This window comes from Trichosurus vulpecula, chromosome X (genome assembly GCF_011100635.1).
Source record: "Trichosurus vulpecula isolate mTriVul1 chromosome X, mTriVul1.pri, whole genome shotgun sequence".
Lineage (NCBI taxonomy): Eukaryota > Metazoa > Chordata > Mammalia > Diprotodontia > Phalangeridae > Trichosurus > Trichosurus vulpecula.
In genome coordinates, this window is record NC_050582.1 from 60099626 (window position 1) to 60120585 (window position 20960).

At 36.5% G+C, this 20960-nt stretch overlaps 1 protein-coding gene across 1 annotated transcript in view; it reads right to left on the reverse strand.

Moving 5' to 3' along the window:
* LOC118832957 (E3 ubiquitin-protein ligase DTX3L-like) overlaps positions 1-20960 on the reverse strand; it is a 34264-nt gene that overhangs the window by 5163 nt on the left and 8141 nt on the right. The window lies entirely within an intron of this gene.

Consider the following 20960-nt stretch of genomic DNA (forward strand, 5'->3'; position numbering starts at 1 on the left):
GAAAAATCATGAATAAGTAAAATGACAAAAGCAGCATTTTCCCTTCAAAACTCCTAGACCATGGTCTAGCATATGATGGTCTGCTTATTGACAAGGGTCCCAGCTGCAGAAAGTTTCTCAGTCTGGTGCAGACTGACTGGTGCCTGTTTTGACTCCCAAGGACACACAGGGAGTCTAGTTTGGGGTGCAAACAACAAATCATGTCAGGTCAGTGGGGTTTCATCCTTGACATGTTCAGGGCCTCTTGCATACTCCAGGTCCAGTGTTTCTGGAAAATATGGCAACTCAAAAAGACAAGTTCAGGGGATCCCTTAACATTCCCTCTATCACCCCACCATTGGTCAAAAGACCACAGAGAGTGTATTTGGTAAAACATTCCTATGTATATTACTTGGGAAGGGTCTCTGAAGGGAAGAGAAAGAAACATTTCACAAGGATAAAGGTCAACAGACAGAAAGCTAACAAGAGATCTTGGGCACTTTTATAGATACAGCTGAAAGAGGATAGTTCCAATTACAAAGTAAGATAAGAAGCAGAACCTTAAATGAAGCACAGTACAAGCCATAGTAAGAATGTTCAAGATTAGGGATTAATCCAGAGGGGAAAATCATACATCAAGAAAACTAAGAGAATTTAGTGTATAGATACAGAAAATAAAAGCCAAATGGGTACAATAATAGACATCAATATTAACAAACATTAAGTCTTGCTGCAAAACTCTTCCCAATATTCATTCAATAAACTCATTTCATCTTGGATCTCAGGTGTCCCATGTAGTTGTATGATCCTTGGAGCAGTGTGGAAAATATCTTCTTGGAGCAGTCTGGAAAACATCATGTCCTCAGGGGAACCAATTTCAGTGGACTTCCTTTCTGGTTCTAAAGTTACTTGTAAAGACTCCTCAGATATTTCTGTTAAAATCTTCCACAAACAGATCTCAATACAAGATTTCCATACTAGCCACAAAGGTTACTTCTCTAACAATTACTACATGTTGTGGAAAACAGCTGCACCCTCACGATTCTGATCTAACCAATAACTGAACTATAAGGGGAACACAAATTAGGAGCCCATAGTTCACCTGAAACTCCAGAGATTTTAGGTTATAAATACCCCATGATGTTTCTATCTTTATCTAAACTCTATACATAATATAAATATTGTTAACAAGCTAAAGAGTTATTGTTATATTGATATATGTAAGACATTCAATACAAACTAAATATTTTAGATACCACAGAAGGCAAAACTTTTAAATCCTTCCAAATTACATGTATATTCATTTGATATTGTTGTTTTCTCAACATTTTTACTGAAGTTTTTTTACTTTAGATTTTCTAAATTGCTGATTATTTTAGAAGTCCAAATTAAAATACCACTTAATTTAATTTAATTTAATTCCACTTCAATTCAATTATTCAATTCCCTCCTTAGTAGAAGAAGAGACAGATAAGGATGTACTCCTCACATTTTTTAAAAAATATATTACAGAACACTTTTTATAAGAAGATGACCTATGATATACAAATGAATTTACATAAAAGTTACCAAGTTAACTCCAATTGCAGCAAAAGACTTTGGATGGGCTGTGTAGATACACTTAAAGTAATCAGTTTCAAAACAGTGTATATCAAAGAAGTTGTTGATAATAAAACATGCTTGTACTATAGGAAACAACAAGTGTTATTTCCATAATAACTAAGAATCTTAAATAAAATTGACATTTCCATTGGTGTAACACAACTTATTTACTAAGTTATTTTCCTCTAAGAGAACTGATTGCAATAAAATTCATTTCTTCAAACCAAACCAAAGATGTTTCTGATTCCATTTTAATTATTACTAGAATAACAGCTTGGTCCCATAAACTGTTATATTAACATCCAATGATTCTTATATCATTTTGAAAGATTTAAGGACCTTATTTTATACAGAAATATCTATCTAGTAACAGGCAGATGACTAGGCCAAATACTCATTTACTAAATTGTTTAGTATATACGGAGGATTACAATTTCGAGCTGAATAGCTCAGATCTTACACACATGCATTTTATTATAGTAGCTCAGATGTGTTCCAGCCTTAGTCTATGAGATAATGATTTAAAATTGTGTTTGATCTTTGTTTCATAAGCTTCTCTTACCTTTGTCTAATTATTCCCATAGCATTCAGAAAGAATGAGCTATTCCAGGGATTTAATTTTACACATGTAAGTATGTAAGTATTATGAGGCAGACAACAAGCCCAAGTATAATGTTATTTAGTTGTTTGGGATATGGCATGACTACACATTTAGACTGAAAACAGTAAGATCTTACATACTTGCATTGTGCTCAGACCTTTTACTCACCATTTGCTCTGATAATATAAATTTGCTATAAAAGAAAAAAGCAGGCACATGATTCTAATAGCATCAAAACTGGTCCTTAATGACTCAACACATACATGGCAGGCTAAAGCATCCTTAACTCTGTTTGACTTCAGGTAAGAATCAGAGTTGATAACCAATCATACAATAACAATTCCACCTCAGCCAGACTAAGGAATGACCAGGTGGGAAACATTTCTGTTAAAAGGAACACAACGGGGAAAATGAGCCAGAAGGATCCTACCTTAGGCTATGCCAAGCTCATACTCTCCACTTTTTCCCACATACAGGCATCCACCTATAACAGTTCAGGATCACATTCCTTCTAAGTAGCTTGTGGCATTTCGTTTGAATGGTTAGTCAATTACTGACTTAATGATCCGTCAGCCAATTATACCTGAATTCACAACTCAAAACAGTATCAGTTACAGTCCCAAAGGTATTACCTCAAATGGCAAGTTTCACTAATCACAGCTTAGGGCTAGATACAGTTATTTTTACTCTCATGGAATTACAATAAGCAACAAAAGTTAACCAGGACTCACACATACATAAGAGATTTCAGTTAACATTATTCACTTGTTTTTCTTTTTTTCTCCTTGAGATTAGACTCGTCCTGGTGTAAGAATCAATCATTAGAAATTACTTCTATATTATACACAAACTTGTAAATTCTGAGTAAACCAATTTTATTGTTTAGGAACTCCATAACCCATAACAAAACTCTTTTCCCAGGGCTGATTACCTTGCCCACACAGATGGTTTCCAGCAACCCGGCAAGTTTACAAAATAATGGAAGTTTACAAGGTCTTTTCTTTGTACCATGTCTCACATAGTAATCAATTACCAATTTTTCCTTTTAAAATATCTATGTAGATACTTAATAGGTTTTAACATTTTGACAATAATCCCAAATAATTTAGTTAACAATATTATACCTTTCAGAAGTGATAGCCAAATACTTTAGCCATAACTTTCTCTTAACTATAGGGAAAGAAGGAAATGTTCAGTTTGCTAAATTACAGTTATAGAGCACTATAAAGCAGGGTTAGCAGAGCTGATAACATAACAGTTTTCAAACAGTATTTTCCACCTTCTTTTAGTTGCTCAGTTCACACTTTAATAACATCCAAGTTATGAAAAGTTGTTCTTCTAACAACATAATTGATATGTCACCAATTACACAATATAAGAAAATTTGGAAACATAATGCCATAAACAACAGTATGTATTTGAGACTTGAAACAAACCCATTAACAATCAGGTGACCTCAATTGAGTTAAATGCATTTTCAAATTACCTTACACAGAAAATAATTTTATCACCATTGGTATCATACCCTGATCACATCTAAGCTCTGTATAAATTTATCATGTATGATACAATTACACCTAATTAAAGAAATGATAACATCAGTTTATATTTATATAATGCTTGCCCTGTACCAGGCATTGTGTTAAGTGCTTTACAATCATGTGATCCCCACAACAACCCTGGGAGGTGGGTGCTATTATTATCCCCTTACAGGTTAGTAAACTGAGATAAATACATGTGAGGTAACTTACTAAAGGTCACCCAAGTTAACCAAATTTCAGATCCATGCATTTTTCCCAATTTGTCTTAATGCCAAATAGCATAATAAATTCTGATGCCTCATAAACATCATATCATTAGATACATTTCACTTAAAATAAGACCAGAATAAATCCAATTACACCTGGATTTATTTTCCAAATGGTAATGAATCTCAATTCTTAATTTTAATTATGTAGTAGTATATTTTACACAAGGGCTATTTATTCTAAGCATTTCATATTATGGGATGCACTGTTTCCTGCCAATCCACTGCCAAAGATTCTTAAAGTGGCAATCTGATGTTAGGTTTTAACATACCCCAATTATCACACTTAAGAACACATTTTAATTTAATCCAAAACTGGGTTCTACAATCTCAGAAGGAACACACTGCTTATCAATTTACTCCTAGCCATTCATAACTGTTTCTCTATATACTTCCAAATCAAATATCAACTTTTTATTACAATAGTTCCCAATAAGATAAACACATGAAGCTTCATATAACCTTCCTAATTAAAGAAAGCCAAAATTTTTTCAACCCTTTTCTGTCAACATATTCAAACCTTGTCAACATGCTTAAATCTTCTGAAATTGGCACAAGGGCACCCAGAGCAACTGTCCAGGGACAGGATGTGTCCCCAAACCTTCTTATCTACCTTCCACATTTTCCTCTTGCTTTTATTTCTCTTTCCAAATCTTCCAAACCAATTACTCAGTCTATACAACTGTCCTTTACTCAGATCCTACATTTCAACCTGATTCCAAACTATGTTCACTCCACTGAGTATTTCCTTTGACATTATTATTGTTGTCAAATAAACCCAATGACACATTAAAATCTTACTTTCCCAGTTGTATAATTTAGCTCAAGTGACCTTTTTCATTAATTTACCTGCCACACTATTAATATTTCTCTTGATTTGTTATAATTCAGGTATTCCTTAAAAGATGGAGGCACCAATTAAAATATTCTTAGCAATCATAAAAACTTACAGATGGTCTCTACCAATAGCAATTAAGTTCCTGTATGTAACTCAAAAAAGTAACATAAAGCATTTTTAAGTTGCTTTCTTAAAAAAGCTCCTCTTATATGGTAAGAAGCAAGACAAATATTAAGATTCAAACACATAATCTGCTAAAAAACTGAGTAGGAATCTCATATAAGTTATAGCAAAATTTCCAATTTCAAGGTAACATACTAATATAAAAAGTTACTTTTAAATTGATCAGTACTTAACTTTAGCTTGTATGATTCCCTAAACATCTAACTAGGTGTTTCAGTCAGACTCAACAACCTTTTGGTTGTTTCCTGGTATGCACAAAACTTTTTTTTTCTTTTTCATGAGCCAGGACAGGGTTAAGTGACAGTCCTATTCCAAAGTGCAACCCTTGACACTTTCGTTGACACAGCCCCCAAATCTTTCTATCCATAATCAGTGAAACGACTTTCTTATCTAGCTGTAAAATAATAAACCAGCCATTGGCAGAAGGGGGTGGGGGGCACAGCTAACAAGATACAAGAGATGGGTTTGCTGGCAAATTTTTCCTTCTAAGCTCCATGAGCACAATTACAGATTCTGAGAGACACATAAACAGAGACATAGGAAAACACAAATACCAGTACAAAATGTTACTTCTTGTCTGCCTTGCTCTCTCTCTCTCTCTCTCTCTATATATATATATATACATATATACACACACATGTATATATCCAAAGGGGCCATGTTTTCTATCACACACAAATATATAGAGCCTAAGAAATTATTACCCTTTTAAAACTGCATCTGTCTTACTTCTTGCATATTCTGACCTGACACTTCCTTTATCAACCATATCCCAAATGATATTTGCTTCACTAAATTTTTCCTCCTCTGCCTCTCTATTATCTACCTGATACATGTAGTCATAAAGGGAGGGAAGGGGAGAAAGAGAAAGAGAAATTTCTGTTATACAGAAGGCAATTACCATTCCAAGGTGTCTTTTAACAGTGCTGAAAGATCTCAAATTATGTTTAAAATGCACATCTGAGTAGGATTCCAGATATTTTAAACTTCCTGCCAAATACCTGCAGGTTTTGGGACCATATAGGTATAATATTTGGCACAAGGAAGTCCCCTTGTGAGGAAGATAAAGATAGCTTTGGACACTTTATTACATATGGGGAACACACACACACACACACACACACACACACACATAGACAAAAACAACGACATCAAATTAAAATTTTGTATTTTCAATTCATACCCACACATTCTATTTATTAAGATTGTTCAGTCAGTCAACAAAAAATACCAGGACTTACCCTCCACTTACTTTTCCCTCTCAGAATTTGATAAATCTAACCAAAAATTAAACAAGAAAGAAGTAAAGAAGATGAACAGAATTTTAGAAAAGTTAAATATGATAGACCTCTGGAGAAAACTAAATGCGAATAGGAATGCTATCCACCTCCAGAAAAAGAACTGATGGAAACTAAATGCAGATCAAAGCATACTGGTTTTTTACTATCTTTATTTTTCTAATTCACCAGCTAAATTTTTGTCTGTTTTAAACCAGATATTACAAAACCTCATTGTTTCTTTTTGTTACTCCTGCCTCAGTTGGGAGTTCTTCCTTATACCATACTTCAAGGAATTTCCCCTCAAAAGAGTTAACTTTAGAACTTTAGAACATTATTTTTGCTTATTCTACCATTTTATTTCTCTCTGTATGTATGTATTTATGTAAATGTATATATAAGTATATAAAATTCTTAAATATGATGAAGGAAGATCTTTGAGACACACATATACACACTCACACATACACAAAGATACTGAATGTGAAATCTTCCCACTAGCTGTTAGCTTAAAGCTTCAGTAGCAGTCCCTGGATTTTACTTCTCCCTACTGGGTAAAGTACCTCTTCTGGTTGGAGAAGTTAAAAATATTTTTTACTGGCCCAATTTGCAATCTCAGCATGATATTTGTGGAGACAGTCTTCAAGAATTCCCTGGCTATGAATGGAGCTGAAAAGGCAGAGAACTCACCTGAGCTCTCCCCAAATACCTCCCAAGATCTTTAAATAATGCCCTAAAACAAATTCTGGGGCAGTGGAGCTCACAAAAGGCTGGGGTGAAACAATTTTCCAGCCCATGACAACTTAGAAGGTTGGTAGGAAAGGCCTGTCTACCTGGGGTGAGAAAGGAGCACAGCCCAGTGCCAGCTGCACCAGTGCAGCAACCAGGAGCAGGCCTTGGGGGTGACTGAATCAGCAGCAGCAACTGATACTTCCAAAACTCTCAGCCTACAGATGGTAATGGGGTTGAACAACTGGTCACAAGGAGATTACAGGGGTCTCTTTGCTGGCACTGGAGGCAGGCCTCTGTTGCTTTGCCCATGCTGGCATCTGGGTCACAGTCCTTGGTTGTAGTCCCAGGGTGAGAAGAAGCACCAGCACACCAGAACTTGTGGCTACAGTGGAGCAGGCACCCTCCTCACATTTCCAGGGCAGAAAAGAGACCTTGTGGTAGCTTACAAACCAGAGCACAAGCCAGGACAGTAGTAAACACACCTCTCCTCAGATCATACAACCTTGGAAGAACTGAAAACTTACAGGTCCCTAGAAGGATCTCAGAAAACAGCTGCACAAAGCCCCCTGAAGCTTGGGACAATGCACCCTCCACCCTGGAAGCAGAGACTCACTTTAGCAAAGAGTTTAAAAGTCAAGAGATAGGCTGGAAAAATGAGCAAAACAACAGAAAATTCTTACTATAGAAAGTTATTATGGTGATAAGAAAGATCAAAACACACACTCAGGAGACAGCAAAGTCAAAAATCCAAAGCCTCAAAAAATGAATTGGTCACAAACCATGGAAGAGCTCAAAAGGATTTTAAAAATCAAGTAAGAGAGGTAGGGGAAAAATTGGGAAGAGAAATGAGGGTGAAGCAAGAAAATTATGAAAAATGAGTCAACAGCTTGGGAAAGGAGGCACAAAAAAGTATTGAAGAAAAATAATACCTTAAAAACAAACTAGGCCAAATGGTAAAAGAGGCAAAAAAATTCACTGAAGAAAAATACTCCTTAAAAAGTAGAATTGGCCAAATAGAGAAGTAGGTTCAAAACCTCACTGAAGAAAATAATTCCTTAAAAATTAGATTGGAACAAGTGGAAACCAATGACTCTATGAGACAGCAAGAAATAATAAAAACAAAAGCAAAAGAATGAAAAATAGAAGCCAAAGTAAACTATCTCATTAGAAAAAGAACTGACCTGCAAAACAGATCCAGGAGAGATCATTTAAAAATTATTGGACTTCCTGAAAGCCATGATCAAAAAAAGAGCCTAGACATCATCTTTCAAGAAATTATCAAGGAAAACTGCCTTGACATTCTAGAACCAGAGGGCAAAATGGAAATGGAAAGAATCCACCAATCACCTCCTGAAAGAGATTCCAAATGAAAATTTCCAGGAATATTATAGCCAAATCCCAGAGCTCCCAAGTCAAGGAGAAAATATTGTGAGCAGCCAGAATGAAATGGTTTAAGTATTGTGGAATTACAGTTAGGATGACACAAGATTTAGCAGCTTCTACATTAAAGCATAGTAGGGGTTGCAACATGATATTCCAGAGGGCAAAAGAGCTAGGGTTAAAACCAAGAATCACCTACCCAACAAAACTGAGTATAATCTTTCTGGGGAAAAACTGGAAATTAATGAAATAGAGCACTTTCAAGCATTCCTGATGAAAAGACCAGAGCTGAATAGAAAACTACTTCCAAATACAACATTCAAGAGAAGCATAAAAAGGTAAACAGGAAAGGGAAATCATAAGGGACTTAATAAGGTTAAAATGTTTATATTCCTACATGAAAAGATGATACTTATAATGCATAATAACTTTCTCATTATTAGGGCAGTTAGAAGGAGTATATATATAGAGAAGGCACAGGTGTGAGTTGAATATTATGGAATTATATCTAAAAAAAATTAAAGGATGAGAAAAAGGAATGCACTGAGAGAAAGGAAAAGGGAGAGGTAGAATGGGGTAAATTATCTGACATAAAAGAGGCAAGGAAGAGCTTTTATATTGGAGACGAAGATGAAGGAGGTGGCAGGGAATGGTTGAACCTTAGTCTCGTTGGAATTGGCTCAAAGAGGAAATAATATATAAACTCAATTGGGTATAGTAAACTATCTTACCCTACAGGAAAGTAGGACGGGAAGGGTATAAGAGGTGGTGGGGTACTCATAGAAGAGAAGATGGATTAGAGGATGCAGTAGTCAGCAAAACATATTTGAGGAGGGATATGGTGAAAGGAGAGAGAGTATAGGATAACTTGGGGAAATAGGAAGGAGAGAAATACAGTTAGCAATCATAATTGTGAAAAAAAAATTTTGAAGCAAGTTTCTCTGATAAAGGCCTCGTCTCTCATATATAGAGAAATGAATCAAATTTATAAAAATAAGAGCCATTCCCTGATTGACAAATGATCAAAAAATATGAAGTCAGTTTTCAGATGAAGTAATCAAAGCTATCTATAGTTATATGAAAAAAATGCACTAAATCACTATTGATTGGAGAAATGCAAAAAGTATTCTGAGGTACTACCTCATACCTATTACATTGGCTATTGGGACAGAAAAGGAAAATGACAAATGTTGGAGGGGATGTGGGAAAATTGAGACACTAATACACTATTGCTGGAGTTGTAAACTGATTCAACCATTACACAGAGGAATTTGGAACTATGCCCAAATATTCATAGCAACCCTTTTCTGCTGGTAAAGAACTGGAAATTGAGGGGATGCCAATCAATTGGATAATGGCTGAACAATTTGTGATATATGATTGTGATGGAATACTATTGTGCTATAAGAAACAATGAGTGAGATGCTCTCAGAAAAACCTGGAAAGATGAAAAGTGAAATGGAGTAGAACCAAGAGAACAGTGTATATAGTAGCAGCAATACTGTTAGATGATCAACTGTGAATGACTTAGCTATTCTCAGGAATACAAAGACCCAAGACAACTCTGAAGGACTTGAAAAATACTGTCCATCCCTGAAGAAAGGATTGATGGAGTCTGAATACAGATTGAAGCATACTTTTTTATTTTACTTTTCTTGGGTTTTTATTTTGGCTTATGTTCTCTTTTAAACATGACTAATATGTTTTGCATGATTACACATGTATGATCTATGTCAAATTTTTCACCTTCTCAATGAGGGGGGTGGGGGAGAGAATGTGGAACTTAGTTTTAAAAAGGAAAGTTGAAAATTGTTTTTACATATAATTGGGGAAAAATAAAATACTGAATTGAAAAATTAAAAAAAGAATGCTCTGCTAAGGTTTTAATCATTCCAGGAAACCCTCCTGAGAGATCACTCAGGTTAGTTGGACCGCCTTGCCATAGGTCTGGTGCTCAGTTTATGAACCTAATCAGGATTCAAGAGTCCTTGGCTGGAAACCTTTTCTGACTGTTCAATACATCAAAAAACTGGATACCAGTATTTTTTAGTATCAGAACTGAGGGTCACTTAATGGCTTAGGAAAAACTGATGGATATATCAGTGCTTTTGGTATAACATGAAACCTCCTGGGAGGACACAGAACTCCCCATTGAACCTTGCTTTCTACAACTGGGTTCACCGTGTCATACTTGCCAAGTGTAGGTGTGTCTGCCAATGAGTTCAGTACTTTGTCTGGAGACCCATTTTGTAAGCTAATAGAGTGGAATATCAGGGCTAAAACATAGAGATCATCTCTCTCTCTCTCTCTCTCTCTCTCATTATATATATGTATATGTATATATATATATGTATATATATATGTGTATATATATATGTACACCCACATATATATATATTCAAGAGGTGGTGTCACTGAATGCCCCTGATGAGAACAAAAATAAGCATGCTGCTATTACCACATCCCTCAGGCCAATCAGATCAGGAGGTAAAAGCAGCTTGCTTTATACTCACTCATACATGTACACTCATAACACAAATAAAGAATAATTTCTTTTATACCAGTAGTAGGATAGAAATTAGTTTGTTTTCCTTGTAGTTATTCCCCAACCCAGGTAGGGGGCCAGAGGATAATATTTCAATAGGCCCCTTCAATTCTCCAAGCTTTGAAGGACACTGATGGTAAAATGTGATACCACATTTTGGGTAGAATAATAGGACTTTTCTCAATCCTTCAGGCTTGTAAGAATGACAAAAATGGTGGGCACCTTTTGATTACCCCCGATTTGGGGGATGGAGGTAGATAAAACCCAAATTACAAAATTCCTTCAAGGGCATGATAGATTATCTTCCTCATCCTATTTGGGAAGATGTTAACTTGAAGGGAACAGCATTCCCTTCAAAGGATTGTCCACAGGGAATATACCCAGGTCTTATTGCTAATTATTTCCCAATGTACACACAAAGTTGAAATTTTTAATACAATATTATTCCCAATGGGACTTTTACCTCCTTGCCTGGAGAAGATCTTGGGCTTTCAGGTAAAAAGTCAGTTCACAGAGACAATTCTTTAGCAGAAAACTCTCCCTTTGTGGAAAATTCCATAAGGGCCCAAAGAAGGAAGGGATTCTGCCAAGAAGATTGGGAGACTAGGCCTTCACTCCCAAACCCCAGATAAGCCTGCAAAACTATAGTGAGGAAAATTTCAACGAAGGCATGCTGAGATAGTTTTCTCCAGAGCAAGTTAACATTTTATTAACAGCAAGGCATAAACTGTTACTTACATTGGCCATCTCAGCCAAAAGGCCAAGGACTAGAGCATGATCAATTTATTAGTTAGGCTAGCAGTAACCAATAAATTGGGTCAATGGCCTCTCTCAATGACCAAAGACCCCAAGTGAGGGCCCACAGGGTCTTTTTTTTCCTTCCAATTGGCCTAACAGTACATCATTTGGACCTTCCCTGGCAAAGGTAAGACAATTCAGAATGGTAAACATTTTAATAAGGAAGTGGGTAAAGAGTCATCTCAGCTCCTAGCTATTACTTCTTCAGTGGGAGACTGGAGTAATCCTCAGCTAACAGAACTAGTCTGCAACTGGGGAAAGTGGGTTGGCCTTCAGGTGTGGCTGATCATGCCTCTCTCTGGCAATTAAGGAATGATAATTGCTTGATGGGCATCAAATGCCTCTAGTAATCTTGGCTAGAAAATCAGAAACATCCAAATCATGGTCCACCACCGCCAGATTTGTTCTCTTCCCCCCAGGAGGGGCCCAGCTCAAGATGGTTCTTGTTTATCTGTGAATAAAAGCCAAGGTCCCAGGTTAGGAAACAAGTGCCCCAGGAGCAATTATTCAGCTACACCTGAAGTTCAGACTGAGAAAAAGTTTCTTTTGAGACAGAGGGCTTGACAAAATGGGGACTAGGATGGATTACATAGTAGTAATTGTTATTAAACAATACATCATAATATTAATTTTCCTCATCTTTGAGGAAGCAAGATGTTCCTTGAGTCTAAACCAAGCAGAGCAAATACATAGTAGGACATAGAGAGTTGGAAATTCTGAGCCCTCTAAGAATGGAGGCTTTGAAAGAAGTTCTATTTTTGTTTGTTTTGCTTCAATTTTGATTAGTAATTGAGAAAGAAAGAGGCAACTTAGGGCGGTTAAAATTTGTTGAGTACCTAAGCTGATGAAATCTGCAGGGGTCTGAGATTTCTGGTCCTGATTTTATCCTGGAAGAAGCATGATGTTACTGGAGTGAAACTAATTGCAATTTTTATAGTCTAACCCAGGCCTATACAACCTGTGGCAGCCTATGGACTCGCCGGCATACCAAAAGATTTCAGGAGACCTATGTTTTCTTATTTTTCCACAGGCTGTCCAAAATCCTTTGGTGTGCTGAAGTTTGTTCAGGCCTGATCTAACCCCCTCCCATCTTTTTTGTATTTTTTAAAATAATATTTTATTTTACCTTCCAATTCCTCATAAAAACAATTTCAACCATTTGTTTTTTTTTTTAATTTTTGAGTTCCAAATACTCTCTCCTCTCTCTCTGATGAGTTTATCCTGGGGGCAATAGGGATGTTGATGGAGTCCAAAAAAACCTCAGCAACTGGCAAGATAGAAAGAGCTGAAAATTCTGAATCTCCTTTAAAGGAAGGCTTTAAAAGTAGTTTTTAGTCTTTCAAAAATTTTAAGTTAAAATAGTTGAAGAGATATTATATTGTGTTTACAGTAGAAGGGGGAAATCATAACTTAAGAATGATAGATTTGATAACAAACCTCTGCATTCTATGCCTAATAAGAAACAATGTTTTTTTTTTTTAAAAAAAGACATACACAGAATAAAAATGGGGTCATGGGAAACTAATCTATTATGCATCAAATAAATCAAAAAACACAGGATTATCAACCATGCTGTCAGTCAATACAAAAACATTCAAAAATAAAAAGGGATGAACAAGGAAACTATATTTTGCTTAAAGGAGCCGTAGGCACCAAATCAAAATAAATAATACAGTTATATGCTTAATTGCCTTAGCATCCAAATTCATAACTAACTGAGCTATGAGAAAACACAGACAGTATCACACCAGAGACAGAATACTTGAATGTTGCTCTCCCAGTTTTCTATGAGTCTAACAGAAAGATCAACAAAACATAAAATAAGGAGCTAAACAAATTGCTGGGGAAACCAGAGCAGAAAGACCTATAACATCTTTTAAATGAGACTGCAAAAGAATTGAAACATTTCTCAGGACCATATGGAATTTTAATAAAAACTGACCATGTCTCAGGGAATAGAGATATTGCAAACAAATGTAAAAATGCAGAAATAGTGAATATATCATTGACAGACCATATGGAATAAAGATAGTCACTGCTTTAGGAAAGTAGAAACAAAAGCAGGGGGCCAAATGGAAACTTAATCATGAAATTCTAAACAAGCGCTGATGGAGAAATCGTAGAAACAAATCTGTGAAAGATAATAATGTTAAAAACAACATATGAAAATTTGTAGTATGCATCTAAAGCAGTCCTGGTAGGAAAAAAATCCCTATATATAACTTCACAAAATAGAAAAAGAGAGGGTTAATAAACCAAGTATGCATTTAAAAAATTAAAAATCCAACAAATAAACCTAAAAGAAGCAAAATAAGTAGATATTAAAAACAGAAAGAGAAATAGACAAAGTGTAAACCAAAAAACTTTAGAAATGATGAATGAAACTAAAAACTGGTTCTTGGAAAAGGCTAATAAAATTAAACAAATTTAATTAAAAATCAATAAACCATTACATTTATCAATTAACTTTTATGCATCAAATCAAAAAATTAGGATAGAGTCAGGGGAAATCACAACAAAATCAGAAGAAATTAAAAGATTATCAAAACCTATCATGCACAGTTACAGAATAACAAAATAGAAGAAAAAAGAAACAGAGGAATACTTTAAAAGTATTTAATACTCAACTATCAGAAGATCAAATAGAGATCTGAAATAATCAAATCTCTGAAATAAAGCTAGCTATAAAGGAATTACCAAAGGGTGGTTGTGGTAAAACAACTCCTTGGTCCTTAGTGATTCACAGGAGAATTCTCACAAACTTTCAAAGAACAATTAGAACCCAAACTAAGCAAATTATTCTCACAAATTGAGAAAGCAAGCACCCTACACCAGAATCCTTTTATGAGAAAAATATGGTCCCAGTATATAAATCAGAGAAGAATAAAACACATGCCATCTACAGACCAATTTCATTAATGAATATTGATTCAAAAATTTTAAATAAAATCCTGTCAAACTACAGCAATGAGTCCAAGAAATCATTCATTATGACCAAATTGGCTTTATTTCAGCAAAACAACGATGGTTCAACATTAGAAAAAAAAACACAACATAATCACATTAAAAACAAAAACATCCAAAACCAAATGATTACCTCGATAGTTTCAGACAAAGTCTTTGACAAACTACAACACCCATTGATATTTAATACCATACAATGTATAGGGTTAGAGGGATTTTTTTAATGTCCTAAAAAGTATCTATCTAAAGTTAAAAGGAAATATCACATACAATGGGGATACACTATAAGCTTTGCTGTAATGACTGGAAGGTAGTAAGGATGCTCATTTTCCCCATTATTATTTGATACATAGTTCTAGAAAGGTTAAAAAACAATAAGAGGAGAAAAAAATAAAAGGTAAAGACATGTAAAAAGAGGAGATCAAACTATCCTTCTGCTGATGGTATGATGGTATATTGGCACATCTTAGGGCAGGGGTGGGGAACCTTTGGCCTCCAGGGTACATGTGGCCCTCTAGGTCCTCAAATGTTTGGAGTTTCCTCCAAATGGATTCAAAGAGCCACCCTCGAGGACCTAGAGGACCACATGTGGCCTCGAGGCCAAAGGTTCCCCATCTCTGTCTTAGGGAATCAGTAGACACTAGTGAAGACAATAGTTTTAGAAAAGTAGCAAATATAAGCATCAGAGGGTTAAAAAACACCATCCTCCAGAAGTTAAATTGTAACGTAGCATAATTTTATGAAGTAGTCTTCCATAATTCCCTACCTTCTGCCAAGAACAGGTCCACATACTGGTACCAACCTGGAACAGATTATTCTGAAATTTTATGCCTATGCTATCAATGCTCCTAGGTCATGATAAACTTACCAATGAAGAAATAAAGGGATGACAGTTTTGAAAAATAGTTGTATTGAAATAAATTCTGAAAAATAATTGTATTAAAATAACTTCTGAGAAACAAGTGTACTACGCCTGAGGTATTTTTAAACAACTATAGAAGTTACTACTATGTTATGCGTATAAAAAAGAGTGGTGTGGATTTCACTTGTAGCTTCTCAGTTTCTGCCTAGATGCATTTACTCTGGATGCTCCTATTTTCCTCTTTTCAATCAATTCTATTATTTCAAGGATTGTTTCCAAATAGGTCATTTCAGCTTAAAGATTTGGCGTAGTTGGCAGGATCCTAGGACACTGGAGGAGCACTGGGCAAACTCCCTGTAGGTATTTGTAGTCATCTTCTAGCAGGTAAGAGACTCTAACTTTCTAAAAAGTCTCCCTGCTGGGACTCTGCATACTGACCAGTGCCTCAGTCAGTATAAAGCTGTGAAGAAACTAGAAACTAAGTATTGTATATTGGAAAAAAAGGTCAGTGTGAACTCTAAAGAGATCCCACCTGGGTCTGCACTGGATCAAATGGTGGAGAAATGTGGGAGATCTCTCCCACTTTCAAGGGGCTAATATCTCTCAGTCATGTCTGGAATGTTTATGCTTGAGAAAGGCTAGATCTGCAGCGGCCAAAGGAGGGTTCATTTGAAGAATGCAAACCGGTTTATCTAAGGGGATTTTTAGAAACCCTGCATCCAAAGCAAATGGATTATTGGTATCTTTGCGATGGGTATTATGCCTCCAATAAATGGAAAAAAAAACTATCAAGAAAAGAGAAGAGGAGAGACAATAAAAAGCTCTCTCACTCTCCCTGAACCATACATTCAATTGAAAATCATGCTTATTTTGAGTTAATCTTTTGGGAAGAGATCTGGTATATAAATTGTCGATTATCATATTCTTCACCCAGAAAGGGTTTTTAGAACTCCCACAGAAAATTCACCTGATTTGGTCACTATGTGCCTTCTAGTTTGGGACGGGGATATAGGAAAGCAGAGTTTCACCCCACCCTGGAAAAGCATCATGAATAAAAAGAAATTAATTGATTCTGTATTGTGAGTCCACTCTAGTAATGATGCTGGCTTAACAAAGGGAAATGAACCAGTTATAATCAGTTATTACAAAGATAAGTCATAGCCATGAATGAAGCAAAATCCTTTGTTCAAAGCTCAAATTAAAGGAATATAGCCAGTAATAGGAGATTTAGAGAAATTGTTATCAAAAAAGAACAGCTCCCATGTAATATCCTTATCTTATGTGTAAGAAAAGGAAAATTGATAAAAAAAAGTCAACTTGTTTATCACTTTGTCAAAGATTTAAAAATGTAAATAAAAGGACTCCAGCTGTTGCTAATCCTGCTACTATTAGGACTTCTGCACCTCTGACCACATTTCTTTTCAGCAATTGATCTATCTGGATCTATCCGCTTTTCTTGGCTGAAGAATCAAATTCTTCTTTGACTTTACTTATGGGGCATCTTACTATGTATGACAAAGAATTTCACAACGGTTTTGTGATTCACCTACTATCTTTTCTAGACACTTGCAGGAAAATTTAAAGCCACATTGTCTTAGGAACAGGCAGGAAAAGAATATGAACTTTTGTGCTGAAAGTTTCAAAGCTTTCAAAAGATAAAATCTCACCTTTGTGTTACGAATTCTGGCAAGGAGGGAAATGCAAAGAGAGAATGATATAAGAGGAGAGAGAAATGATTATTAGTAACCAATGATTTGGGGAGATCCAGAGTTTTCTTCTTTTTCTAAAGTCCTCATTTCAAGGCTCAACCTCTGAAGGACAGGACTGATGGTAGCGGATAGGACTCACAGTCTCCTCAATCTAGGCATTGCTACCCCACTCAATCCTAGAAGGAATTTAATCTAAGGTCAAACTCCTTGCCCATTGTGTTCTCATCAGCTTTTGGTGGGGAATACAGAACCTTTGTCTAGATTTTCTTGGGGCTAGGGGTGATTTGGAAGTAAATGACTTGACCAAAGTTAGATCCCCCCCCCATTATGATAGGTTCATTTCTCATCGTACTATTCATTCTCTGTCATTAATTGTTAACCAATCAGAGTTTATTGCCACCCTCAGGAAGAGGGTGTATAAATATCTTTTAAGAACTGTATCTTCTTTTGTGAGCTTTTCATAATTGGGAGATTGATTTTTTTCTATATCTCTCTTCTCTCTCCTCCTCCTAGCTCTTTCCCTGCATTCTTTTCTTTCTGTTACTCTCTCTCCTTCTCCCTCTTTTTCTCTTGTTATATCTTTCCCTCCCTACCTCCATTTCCATCCTGTCTCTCTCTCCTCTCTCCCTCTCCATCCTTCTCTCTTTCTCTTCTCTCTTTCTTGTCCTTTCTATTACTTTCACTCTATCCCAATCTTTCTCTCTGTCTCTCCATCTTCCTCTCTCTCCATCCTTCTCTCTGTCTCTCTCTGCCCCCTCCATCCCTTGCCCTCTCTCTCCTTCCTCTCTTTCATCCTCATTCTCTATCTCCCTCAATACCTGTCTTTATAGATACACATATACTTATGTATTCCTTCATACATACACATATACATATATAGACATACACTTTCCCTAACAAATTCTACTTCTGATCTTTGTGCATATCTGTTTCCTATTGTAGACCTCTCCCCAAACCATTTTGAACCCCCAAGACCTGAGAAAGGCCTAAAACCTGGATTGGCCAATCAGAGGAGGCCACTCTGAGCTTAATCTACCATAATGCTTTGCAATGCTCTGGCATTATAGACATGCCTTGCTCTTTGAGTGAACTCAAAATGCCCCTTCCTGTGTCAACACTACAAGGCCAGATGAAGCTGACCAGAGCATTCTTCTGTTAATGACTACCAAAGACAAGACGCCTTGACCATCCACCACCTTCAATAATGGGACTTTTCTTATCTTAATATTTTATTGACATATACTATGTTATGTCATGTTGATAGTAAAGGAAACACAAATATCCTGGATTGTAATTTCAATTGACACTTTGTCAACTCTCTTATTTTATTGTATTTACAATCTATTCAATTAATAAAATTCCTTTCTCATGCTCTGGTTAAACACATATGGAGATCATAAATTATGAGTGACATAGACATCCTGAGTTGGGATTATTCTAAAATGTATTTAAGATTTCTCATTCTTTTTATCAGACAATCAGAGTTAAAGTTCTGACTCCATGTACATATCTGCTAGCTTTAAGGGAATAAGCAATATGAATTTATATATGCCATCTAGCCTGTTGCCTCTTTTAACCAAACTTCTAGGTCAACACTATCTGTCCTAACTCCTCTACTTTACTTCTACCTTCTACCTTGCCCTCCTATTATTAACCTAGTCCCCCTCCAAGGATCACTCCCTTATCCTCCCATTCCCTTAAACCTAAACACCCTCTAACCTCCTTTGACATATTCCCTCACCCTCCCCTCTAAAGATCCCTCCCTTATCCTCCCAAGGATCCCTCCTTTGTCCTGCCATTGCCATTAATCCGTCCTAACTCCTCTACTTTACTTCTACCCTCTACCTTGCCCTCCTATTATTAACCTAGTCCCCCTCCAAGGATCACTCCCTTATCCTCCCATTCCCTTAAACCTAAACACCCTTCTATAACCTCCTTTGACATATTCCCTCACCTTCCCCTCTACAGATCCTTCCCCTATCCGCTTTGCCCTCCCTATCCCTTTAACATTTTATTTCTTCCTGAATTTAGAAGACTTTTATACTCTTCTAGATATGTAGGTATTGTTCCCTCTTGAACCCATTCCCAATGAAAGTAGGTTTCCAGAACTAACAGCCCTCCTCCCCCTCTAATTCCCTTGCATTGGGTACCTCATTCATATAAAATAATTACTCTTTTTAGCTGTACCTAAATGGTTTTACTTTTTAAAGTCATATCATACTCAGGTCTACCACAATCTTTCTTATGAAGCACCCAATTGCTAATCACAATCTTAGATATATGTTTTACATTTTACATACGTAAAAGGTAAACAGTCTGTCCTTATTGAGTCCCTTGTAATTAGTCTTTGGTACGTACCTTATATTTCTCTTGGCTCTTGTATGTCAAATCTTCTATTAGGTTCAGTTTTTTTTTAAAACAAAGTCCTCAAAGTCTGACAGTTTATTAATTAATCATTTTTTCATTCAGGGTTATGCTTAGCATTGCTGGATATGATATTTTCAGCTGAAAGCCCAGTTCTTTTGTTCTTTGATATATAGTGTTCCAAGACCTGAGGTCTTTTAGTGTTGCCACTCCTAGGTCTTGTGTGATTCTAATTGTGGCCTCTCCATCCTTTTCAATGTCTGGCTCTAGCTCTCTATCATTCTGCATCTCTGTTTTTCTCTTCTATCTCTCTGGTTTCCTCCTCCCCTGCCATCTCTTTCTTTCTCTCTCCTTTTCCCTGTCCCTCTGTCTGTTTCCCTATCTTCTCCTCTCTCTCTCCCCCCCCTTCCTCTCTCCCCCCATATCTTATTCCCTTTACATAATTTTCTCTCTCTCCTTTCTTCCCCTATTTCCTTCCATTTTGTCCCTCTCCATCATTTTATCAATCTTTCTCCCCACTCTCTTTCTCTTTCCCTCTTCCTCCATCCATCTCTCTCTTTCTTCATCTCCTCCCTTCCTTCTCTCTATCTTACTCTCCAGTCCTCTCTACTCCCTATCTTTTCTATCTCTCTCTTGTATTTTTCCATTTTTCTCTATGTTCCTCTCTTCTCTTTCTCTCTCCATCTTTAGGTCTCTAGCTTTCTCTTTCCAGCTCCATCTTTCTCTCTTTCCCCTTCTTTGTTCCCCTTTTCTGTCCACACCCCCTTCCTCTCCATCCTTCTGCATTTCCCTCTCACTCCCTCTCCCTCTCTCCCCATATCTTATTATCTTATTCCCTTTACATACTTTTCTCTCTCTCCTCTCTTCCTCTATTTCACTCCATTTTCATCCTCTCCCTCTCCCTCTCCATCATTTGATCAATCTTTCTTCCCATTCTCTTTCTCTTTCCCTCTTCCTCCATCCATCTCTCTCTCTCCCTCTCCTCCCTTACTTCTCTCTCTACCTTGCTCTCCACCCTTCTCTACCCCCTATCTTTTCCACCTCTCTCTCTTATTTTTCCAATTTTTTCTATGTCTCCTTCTTCTCTTTCTCTCTCCATCTTTAGGTCTCTAGCTTTCTCTTTCCAGCTCCATCTTTCTCTCTTTCCCCTTCTTTGTCCCCCTTTTCTGTCCACACCCCCCTCCTCTCCATACTTCTGCATTTCCCTCTCTTTCTCTCCCTCCCTCCTCCCCCTCTCTGTCTTTCTCCAATCTGTCTGTTTTTCTTTCTTTCCTTTTCTCTTCCTCTCCCTTTTTCTCCTTCTCCCTTTTCTTCCTTCT